Here is an 11,735-nt window from a genome sequence, read left to right on the forward strand (position 1 = left end):
TCCAACGTAATACTAGTGTCAATATGAATTTGACAAATTATGTTTTTAAAAATCACCCAACAGGAAAATTGGGAACGCATAGAATTTGTAATTTTTCATTATTAAATGTGCTCCCGTATTCAACTTACTCAATCTTCCTGCTGGGAAAGTTTGAGGAAGCAAATCTTTCTTCAAGGAACAACTCGCTATTCCCTGCATTTTCATATGTGTTACACATATATATGGCTGTGGCTCAATTATAGGAAAGATGTGGAAGCGAAAGAAATATAAATTTGACAGATTTTCATTCATGTTTTTCAATTTTTATTTTGAGGATTCGAAAATATTTCATTTTCAAAATAAAAATAATTTGATGATAATTTGTTTGTTTGTTTACATTTTTCTGTCAAATGTGTTGACACTAGTACAACTTACAACAACAAATTTCTATGTGGTTGTTGTATCGTTTTTTGTACAACAACACTTGCTGTTACCTTCTATTATTATACCATGGCAAAAAACAAGGTGTGTAGAAATGTCAAAATACGACGTATAATTAATTTCGTAATGATTAATTTTGATTTCTTATACTGCCACAAACAATAACAAATATAAAACAATAATAACAAATACGATAACTTTTCCAGTGAAAAAAGTAGTAAAGTCGGACTGCGCCGACTATATGATACCCTTAACCACTTTAGGTATATTCTACATATCGACGCCTCCGAACCATAGTATGCTAAGTCGACTTAGCATGTTTTAAAGTTCTTTACGTTTTTAGATACTACGGTCATTAATTTAAATTCACTGAAATTTTGGTAATCATCTGCCAATCCAAACCAAAGTTATAAGCAAAATGTACTTAGCATGGCACGTACGTTTAAAGAAACTTCCATACTTTGAAAGCTTCTACTGAAAAACTCACTTTTCAGACTTACCATACTATGGTTCGGAGGCGTCGATATGTATCCGCCTTTTTGAAGGAATTTTGACATGAAATTGAACGAATTTAAATATGTGATTTTTATGTCTTTCTGGAACCTATGCTAAATTTCATTTAATTTGGGCAAGTTTAAGGGCCCCATACACTATACATCATGCCGTACAGAATTTATCTTAGTATGTTTTATTTTTTGAAAGTGTATATATGTATGTGTGACACACACAATGCATAAAGAAAATCAAAATAGTTTTGATTTTGAAAATGAAACCCTATCAATCTGGTGAATAATATTCATTTTGAAAGTTGTCAGTAAATAATTTTGTGTACAAAAATAATAAAATTGTGACGGAATAAATAAAAAACAACTGAATTTACGGCTCAAAATGCAATTTTTGGGACAAAAATCGAGTTTTGATTGAATCGATAGTGATTGAAGAGTTTGCCATACACTGGTCAATCTCACATATACAAAAAGGGGTTCATTGACATGACGACATGATTTATAGTGTATGGGGCCCTTTAAAGTCGTTTGCGCACAGTGGGACAGATTTGTGTAAATTGATTTAAAGCAAACATGACACACGCTATTCGGTATGTGCACCGTTTAAAATTTAATCTCAACATAAATAAGTCGAAATTATATATGGAATCTACGATATATCTATAACTGAACCAATTTGAAGCAAACTTTGCCAGAGATTAATTTATATTAATTTCACTACGTTGTGTCAATCGGCCTAGCTGTGGATCTTTAGTGCACAATTTACTTAAAATCTGACGAAAAAATATATAGGAAGTGTACACTTCATTCTAGACTTAATCCAATACACTATGCCAAAATCCGTGCAAATCGAATGATTTTCAGAGACTTTGGTGCACCATTTACATAAATTCGGACGAAACTATGTATGGAAGCTATATCAAAATCTGAACCGATTTTCAGGAAACACACATCATTCTAGACTTAATTTAGTACGCTATGACAAATCGAAAGATATATAGGGACTTTGGTAGACCATTTACCCAAAATCGGACGAAAATATATATGGGAGCTATATCTGAATCTGAACCGATTTTCACGAAACTTAGCACACGTCATTCTAGACTTAATTCAGTACGCTATGACAAAATTCGAGCAAATCAATTGATTTTCAGGGACTTTGGTGCACCATTTACCTAAAATCGGGCGAAAATATATATGGGTTCTATATCTAAATCTGAACCGATTTTCACGAAACTTAGCACACATCATTCTAGACTTAATTTAGTACGCTATGCCAAAATTCATGCCAATAAAAAGATTAGCAGGGACTTTGGTGCACCATTTACCTAAAATCGGGCGAAACTATACATGGGAGCAATATATAAATCTGAACCGATTTTCACGAAACTTATAGCCTAGACAGACGACAGCCTTAATTTGCATTAACAGCCTTAATTCAAATTAACTTGTACATTATCCTCATTTTTATGTGTTGTTAATGCACAAAATCAAACTGAATTTATACTGAATTAAGCAATTTCAATATGGCAATGCTGTAGAAAATAAATTGATTGTTGTCAAATTTGTTTACGTTTACGAAAATAAAAATTAGAAATAAAGGCAAAATTCAACATTTCTTCAAATTTGGAGCTGTTTTATCTTCATTATAGCTGTTACTTTTCCTTCCCGTCATGTATCAATTTCAAAAAGATGTAATCCTAAAAGTATTGTAAACAAATGTCAATATTTTCTTCCTACACACAGACAAACAATAGTTTTGAAAGAAAAAACTGGTTCATAAATGCAGAAACTCTCGTCTGTCAGGGGTAAATTTTAATTCAAATTAAGAACTTTTTAATGCAAATTAAGGCTGTCGTCTGTCTATGGTATTAGCACACATCATTCTAGAACTAATTCAGTAAGCTATACCAAATTTTGTGCAAAGAACCAAAAATAGTTATTTTTGTCCCGATGCACTTTTATAACCCAAACAGCAATAAACCAATAAATACGGGAAGAAGAAGTAAAGTTGAATTTTAAATGTATTTAAATTATACTGATTTCTACCCGTCATTTGTCATTCGGTTTGCAACACCTCGAAATATTAACCAGAGAACCCACAAATTATATTCTTGGCGAGAATAATATTCTATGTCGATTTACGCATGTCCGCTTGTTGAAATCACGATAGAGTTTGCAATATTTAAGATAAAGCTCTGAAATTTTGCAGAGACTTGCTATGTCGATTCAGGTATTGGTCTAGCCCTCATATAACGGTACACCCAATAATTGGTATTTTGGACACATTTTTCAATCAAACTGGCTGTATTTTGGTATTTTGGGTTCCCATTGAATTACACATATCCTTACCAAGAATTTTTAATACTGAAGTTTCCGGGTATTCCCCATATTCTCTACCAAAAGTATCAATATTGATCTTCGTTTTATTATAGCCCCATATAGGGATAGGATGTATAGGATGTATTTGATATTTGCTCACATATTTTTGGGATGAATTATAAAAAGTTCGACCGCATTTCTTTTTTAATTTTTATATTCTGAGGTGGATATTTCGCAGAATTTTTCACCGACACGGCAATTAGTTTCGCAGAAAATTGAAGTCTTGGGGTAGTTGCGTAGGTTATCATATGGATAGCCCCGTTTCACTGGAAAAAACATTGGAAAATCTAATCAACCATGTGAAACATAGGAAACTTCAATGTGTCAATGTGAAATCGAAAAACGAAAATTTGTTTGGAGTGATACTAACATTTTTTAAAAAATCCTGGAACAAATTAAAAATGTTAAAAAAGTGCCAGGTGCTAGATCAATTTTTTTTGGTGCTAAACGAGTTTAAAAAGTGCTAAATTGGCAACACTGGTTATATGAAATATATGGCCTGTTCCCGTACTGCAAGAATCTACTACTTTTTACTACGATAACGAATTTTCCTTTATGCTATCGAAGAAAATAGTAAAATCGAGTAGATTCTTGCAGTACGGAAACAGACCAATAGTTTCCAATCCTACATGGATCTATACTACAGCGAATGATTATGTGAATTTTTGTTAAAACTTCCATAGTGAAAATCGGACGAGACTTCATATACAAATAATTGAAACTATGCAAACAATCCGCTTAATACGGCAAGTACTACAGTGGCATTTTAAACTCAAAATTTTCTAAAATAATAGTACTGATATTTATTTCCAATGATGTTTCCAACCACTCTGGAAATATAATATACTGCAGCGACTTCCGATGAAACTACAGTGGCACTTTTAAACTCAAAATTTTCTAAAATAATAGTACTGATATTTATTTCCAATGATGTTTCCAACCACTCTGCAGCGACTTCCGATGTAATGAATAATGGGCTGGATCTTTATGTCGAGGATATACTAAGAATACCGACAATTTTTTCCATTGAGGAAATACTAAACGTTAGCAATTTTAATGGAAATCTTCCCTATAAAGGCAAGTCGTTGCATAATAAATGATGCGCTGTGCAAATTTCGTACAATTCGTACATATCTAAACCGCATAACTGCCACACGCTCTGTTATAGAGTAACTTCGGGTAATGTGGACTATGCGTCGAATGTGGACCACCCCCATATCTAAGAAAATGCTTGGAATATGTCAATGCCGCCTTGATAAATGTTTTCCTAATTTAGGAAAACAAACATCAAACTTGGTTTTTAATAAATAATTGCAATTTTTAAAATGTAGTAGTAGAAAATGTAGCTCTGATTGTAAAAGTATGATTTGAACATTTAGCACAATAGTCGAACGTTTTTGCAAAATAGTCGAACACTTTGTTTTTCACGAATATAAAGAAGTTATGTGGTTTTCTTGTTTTCTTTAGCAAAAATATATTACAAAAAATGTAATTACAATCGCCGACTTTTAATTTTTATTAATTTTGAAGCCGATAATTATGGTTAAATAAAAATATTCAATGTCGGGTAATGTGGACCACTATAAAAAAATGGTACATTTTCATGAGAGGATACGCGAGGAGATATTCTATCATCTGAAAACTCGATATGCGAAATTACAGGTGCCTCGGTTGGATAATGAAGCAAGAACCTTAAAAATACCGCAAATGGGGTGGTACTCTTAAATGGGGTCTATTCCAAAACATGAACCCATGGTACAATAACAAGAGGTAGATTAACTTCGAAGGAAATAGAAAAATACAGCTCTGTAGCTGTGTCTTATAACTTCAAAATAATTTTAGATGACGTACTTCAAAATTGATTTGTTTATTTTTGTTTTGATATTTGACGTTTGTATTAATATTAATGTACTACAAAATAAGTGAATGATAAGTGGTACAAATTTGCGATGTAACAGTGAACAGAAACCCTCCTCAAACAATTATCAATATAAATCCAATATTTTTGTATACCCCTCATATAATGGTGCAGCTTTATACGATGCATTTTAAAGATATTGAGCAACATTCGCAGTCCATGTCCCATCCTGAATTCCTTCAAAAATATATTCAAATTCCGTTATATCTTCTATTTTCCTTACTATTCATGAGACCGAACATGATTCAAGTAAATTTTTGAAGCTGTAATGCGTTGTGATTACATTAATGATCTGCTCCCGTAGTGCAGAATGTACAATTTTTTACTACGATAACAAAGTAAATTAGTTGATTCTTAAAAATTTCCGTTTTATTTCAATAAAAGTCATATTGTTAATAATAATATATATGCATAGATATTTTGAATATCACATGATATTTTTGGATTGCATCTCACAAATCTGAGAGCCAAATTACATTATTACAGAAAATTTTCGTTTACAGTTTAAAGTTGAATTTTTAACATTTTTTTTTTGGTCTAATATTTTTTGTTTAGCTTTTTTGATTTTTAAATGAGTGTTTAGGTTTTTATGCGAAAATAAATACGACATTTAAAGAAGAACGATTTAATTTTGTCAGGCAGATCTACATATGTACTCATTTTGGTCATCCGGCTATGCAGTTGTTCGTTATGGCTTATTTGGCTCCCATTCACATTTTCAAAAATCAGCTCTAGCTGTTTAATTTTTATGAGGAATTGCGTTGATGGTTTTTTCAGTGACCCTTTCGAAATCTGGTCCACCCAAGTGATTGAGTTTTCATGACTTAGGTGCTCATCAAGGTTGAGTTTTTGAATAATACATCCCGCTATATATTCTAAGGCATCGTCTTGTAGGCTACCTAAGTCTTGAAAATTTTCACATTCCAATTCTTCAAAATTTTAGGTTTGATCTTGATATTTTTCTGCAGTTGAATTAATTTCTTCACACTCCAACTCATTGAAATTATAGTTTTCATCTTGATCATTTTCTTCCATTGTGTTAATTTCTATGGTACTAGGAATTTGAGAAGAAGTAATCCACTGTGTAGAGTCAATCTTTACATTTCCAGTTCCATCTAAAAGCTCAGTATTTCTAGCTGCAAAGAGAAGTGGTAATAACTAAGTCAATAACTATAGATGACGTGGCCGACAATAGGATATTTAACGCCAAACGAGTGTTTCTTTAAAATACAACGGAATATCGTTATTTCAAGTGAAGGGAAAAAATAAAATATAATACAAAGAAGAAGGTTCTGGGAAGTATTATACTCTCGAAACAGACTAATGATGTGTCTTAAAAACTAATTTTAATACAAACCCAAGATATATTTCCTCATACGGTATTTGAATTCTTTTGAAGTTGGGTGATCGTTGAGTCCCCCTTTGCTTCTCAAGGCACCGAAAAAATGTTCCAATAAATCTTGGTTTAAGCGGAAATTTAAGAAATTTTCCACCCCAAAAACATAGCTCAATTTTGTTACATAATGTAATATACGAAATATATTTTACTTTTCCGGGGTATTGAAATGTATTTATGTTTGAGTTATGGACATCAAACCAGTCGTTAACAAGTTGAAAAAATTCAGCTGTAATACGAGCTTTATATATGTCTAAACCATGCGCCTCACATCGCAGTATTGCGTTTGCTGTACTATTAGAGAACAGTTGAGCCGCCAATTTAACCTTTTGTCTTCCTATACATAAATATAAATAATGTATTATAATAAACATGTTGCGTGGGTGGGATGAATGATTTTTTTCTAGGGCGGCGCTATCCAAACTGTCTGCAACAATTGAAGCACAGCCTCTCGTTCGGGCCAATACATGGATTGGTGGACTCCGCCAAAAATATAATTTTCCTTTAAATTTAAAATCACCAATAAATTATTTGACGCGCGCGCTCTGCATGTGAAACCCGAACTGAATAGACTGAGGAAATTAACAGTGTAGCCACATCAATAAAAAATAAGGCTGTGTTCAGTGTACTTATTACTACATTTTTTATCAACACTGAAAAAGGGTAGCCATTTAGTGCAACATTCGCCATTAAATGTATTTTCCTAAAAAATTATTGGAAAATTGATGAAAATGGAGGAAAATGTAGACTCTATAAATAAGGGTAGGAGCAAGATTATAGCTCTAGTCTGGGATTAACCGTCACAGGTCTGAGTGCACCACAAAACTGTTGAGAAAAATACAAATAAATACCAAAAAAAGACAACGACAGTCAATATATGTGTAAACGTTTTTATTTAATGATATCTTTTGTTAACCGGTGGAATCAAAAAAATTACCGTGAGTTTTCTTATAATGAGGTGATTTGATATGAGTATAAACGGGAGATATTTTTTGGTAGGTTCCCCAGAAAAACGCCAACTCCAATCTGCTACTGGCCTCCGGTATTCCCAAGAGGAGGTCAGTGATTATTTTTTTGGATCTCCAACGAGCCGTTTGTTTTGTGTTGTGTGTGTGAATGTGTGGCCTTGCTTTAGTCAACAGCACGTAAGCCGTTTTGTGTGGCCGATGGTAATTTAAATCCTCAATAACTTTTGGCCGGAAAAGAGGTAACAGTGCTAGACATCTAAGGCTGGCGGTTATCTGAAATATATCAAAAGAAACATAAAGAAAACGATAAATTTTAATACTGAGAGCTGGGAATAAACCCATGCCTTGTTGCCCTAAAAACATTCCCTAACTTTGAAAAGGATAATGTTTCCATCTAAGTAATCATTTTAATCATCATAAGAGACAAATTGTTTAAGTGTATCTTGTGTTGTCCTTGTGAATGTCAACATTTTTATTTGAATTTGTAAGGATTTGTGATTTGACTCCAGATTGTTTTTAAGTGTCTAAAGGTCATATAATTCTCTGAAGGAAAACTAGGGATTCGTCGTATGTAGTTTTAACGCCAGATTGGCCTATTCAACCATTATAAACGAGCTCATTTATAATCGGGACTTGATGAGTAGTTTTTAAAGTGTTATTTAAAAGAATCTCTAGCGTTTCAAAGAGGAAATTTTTATATCGAATTTGTTTTTGTTTCATTGATATATTGAGTGATCTGGGGTTGAAGAATCCAAGACAGGTTTTTTAGTTTTAAGGCTTATATTATAAGAATGTTTTAATTGTTCTTTTAGAGAGGATTCTAAGAAGGTGATGAGGTGAGTGTGTGTGTGTTTGCGGGGTTTCCAATAATATTGATACGTTGGAACGTTTGGAAACCATGGTTGGGAGGGCAAAATGTGAGAGTAAAACATCTATACTCTCTTATCAAGGCAGGTGTTGTGTTTTGAATGTAATGTGTTTGTTTATTTGAATAGTAAAGTCTCATTTTCGTGTTCGCCCCTGATGGGCTAGAGATCTGGACGGGTTGAGGACCATAGCCCAGAGACCGCTAACTAGCCGGAAGGTCCCCTCTAGCGCCGCCTAACAGGGAGTCGTAACAGATGGCGCCCAAACCAAAGAAAATAAGTTCAAAACTTGAACAGGAATATTTAAAGTGCAATACCACCTAGTCACTAAATCCATAGAATATAGGGAATCAAGATAGCCATAAGTAATATCGCGAAATCCGTCAACCTGGCTGATATTGAGCCATGTTTTCTATGGGAAAACATGTTAAGTGCAATATTAGTGTAAGGTATATAGGATTTTTAGGATAATACTTCCATTATATAGAGGTCAGTGCAATAGCTTGTTCGTCTAGTGTGTAACAATGTTTGTATTGTGAATGACCAGTGTTCCTTTGTTTTTGTGTATATGTAAAGTAGTAGAAATAGTTAATTTTTCGAGAAGCAGGGATAAGTGCAATAGTCATCCAAATCGTGGTATTAGGATGTTAGTTGCCGATCCTATTTGTGAGATCGTTTTTGTTGTAAACGAAAAATTTGCCACAGGGAAAAACTCGGAAAGAATAGTTTTTTAAAACATTTGTGTAATCGTCCCTTTCGAAATCTGGTCCACCCAAGTGATTGAGTTTTCATGACTTAGGTGCTCATCAAGGTTGAGTTTTTGAATAATACATCCCGCTATATATTCTAAGGCATCGTCTTGTAGGCTACCTAAGTCTTGAAAATTTTCACATTCCAATTCTTCAAAATTTTAGGTTTGATCTTGATATTTTTCTGCAGTTGAATTAATTTCTTCACACTCCAACTCATTGAAGTTATAGTTTTCATCTTGATCATTTTCTTCCATTGTGTTAATTTCTATGGTACTAGGAATTTGAGAAGAAGTAATCCACTGTGTAGAGTCAATCTTTACATTTCCAGTTCCATCTAAAAGCTCAGTATTTCTAGCTGCAAAGAGAAGTGGTAATAACTAAGTCAATAACTATAGATGACGTGGCCGACAATAGGATATTTAACGCCAAACGAGTGTTTCTTTAAAATACAACGGAATATCGTTATTTCAAGTGAAGGGAAAAAATAAAATATAATACAAAGAAGAAGGTTCTGGGAAGTATTATACTCTCGAAACAGACTAATGATGTGTCTTAAAAACTAATTTTAATACAAACCCAAGATATATTTCCTCATACGGTATTTGAATTCTTTTGGAGTTGGGTGATCGTTGAGTCCCCCTTTGCTTCTCAAGGCACCGAAAAAATGTTCCAATAAATCTTGGTTTAAGCGGAAATTTAAGAAATTTTCCACCCCAAAAACATAGCTCAATTTTGTTACATAATGTAATATACGAAATATATTTTACTTTTCCGGGGTATTGAAATGTATTTATGTTTGAGTTATGGACATCAAACCAGTCGTTAACAAGTTGAAAAAATTCAGCTGTAATACGAGCTTTATATATGTCTAAACCATGCGCCTCACATCGCAGTATTGCGTTTGCTGTACTATTAGAGAACAGTTGAGCCGCCAATTTAACCTTTTGTCTTCCTATACATAAATATAAATAATGTATTATAATAAACATGTTGCGTGGGTGGGATGAATGATTTTTTTCTAGGGCGGCGCTATCCAAACTGTCTGCAACAATTGAAGCACAGCCTCTCGTTCGGGCCAATACATGGATTGGTGGACTCCGCCAAAAATATAATTTTCCTTTAAATTTAAAATCACCAATAAATTATTTGACGCGCGCGCTCTGCATGTGAAACCCGAACTGAATAGACTGAGGAAATTAACAGTGTAGCCACATCAATAAAAAATAAGGCTGTGTTCAGTGTACTTATTACTACATTTTTTATCAACACTGAAAAAGGGTAGCCATTTAGTGCAACATTCGCCATTAAATGTATTTTCCTAAAAAATTATTGGAAAATTGATGAAAATGGAGGAAAATGTAGACTCTATAAATAAGGGTAGGAGCAAGATTATAGCTCTAGTCTGGGATTAACCGTCACAGGTCTGAGTGCACCACAAAACTGTTGAGAAAAATACAAATAAATACCAAAAAAAGACAACGACAGTCAATATATGTGTAAACGTTTTTATTTAATGATATCTTTTGTTAACCGGTGGAATCAAAAAAATTACCGTGAGTTTTCTTATAATGAGGTGATTTGATATGAGTATAAACGGGAGATATTTTTTGGTAGGTTCCCCAGAAAAACGCCAACTCCAATCTGCTACTGGCCTCCGGTATTCCCAAGAGGAGGTCAGTGATTATTTTTTTGGATCTCCAACGAGCCGTTTGTTTTGTGTTGTGTGTGTGAATGTGTGGCCTTGCTTTAGTCAACAGCACGTAAGCCGTTTTGTGTGGCCGATGGTAATTTAAATCCTCAATAACTTTTGGCCGGAAAAGAGGTAACAGTGCTAGACATCTAAGGCTGGCGGTTATCTGAAATATATCAAAAGAAACATAAAGAAAACGATAAATTTTAATACTGAGAGCTGGGAATAAACCCATGCCTTGTTGCCCTAAAAACATTCCCTAACTTTGAAAAGGATAATGTTTCCATCTAAGTAATCATTTTAATCATCATAAGAGACAAATTGTTTAAGTGTATCTTGTGTTGTCCTTGTGAATGTCAACATTTTTATTTGAATTTGTAAGGATTTGTGATTTGACTCCAGATTGTTTTTAAGTGTCTAAAGGTCATATAATTCTCTGAAGGAAAACTAGGGATTCGTCGTATGTAGTTTTAACGCCAGATTGGCCTATTCAACCATTATAAACGAGCTCATTTATAATCGGGACTTGATGAGTAGTTTTTAAAGTGTTATTTAAAAGAATCTCTAGCGTTTCAAAGAGGAAATTTTTATATCGAATTTGTTTTTGTTTCATTGATATATTGAGTGATCTGGGGTTGAAGAATCCAAGACAGGTTTTTTAGTTTTAAGGCTTATATTATAAGAATAAATGTAATATGTGTTGATTTTGTTACCATAACTAATATGTTTTAATTGTTCTTTTAGAGAGGATTCTAAGAAGGTGATGAGGTGAGTGTGTGTGTGTTTGCGGGGTTTCCAATAATATTGATACGTTGGAACGTTTGGAAACCATGGTTG

Source organism: Musca vetustissima, unplaced genomic scaffold (assembly GCF_032173495.1).
Source record: "Musca vetustissima isolate MV318-11 ecotype Yass unplaced genomic scaffold, APGP_CSIRO_Mvet_v1 utg13330, whole genome shotgun sequence".
NCBI classification, from domain to species: Eukaryota; Metazoa; Arthropoda; class Insecta; order Diptera; family Muscidae; genus Musca; species Musca vetustissima.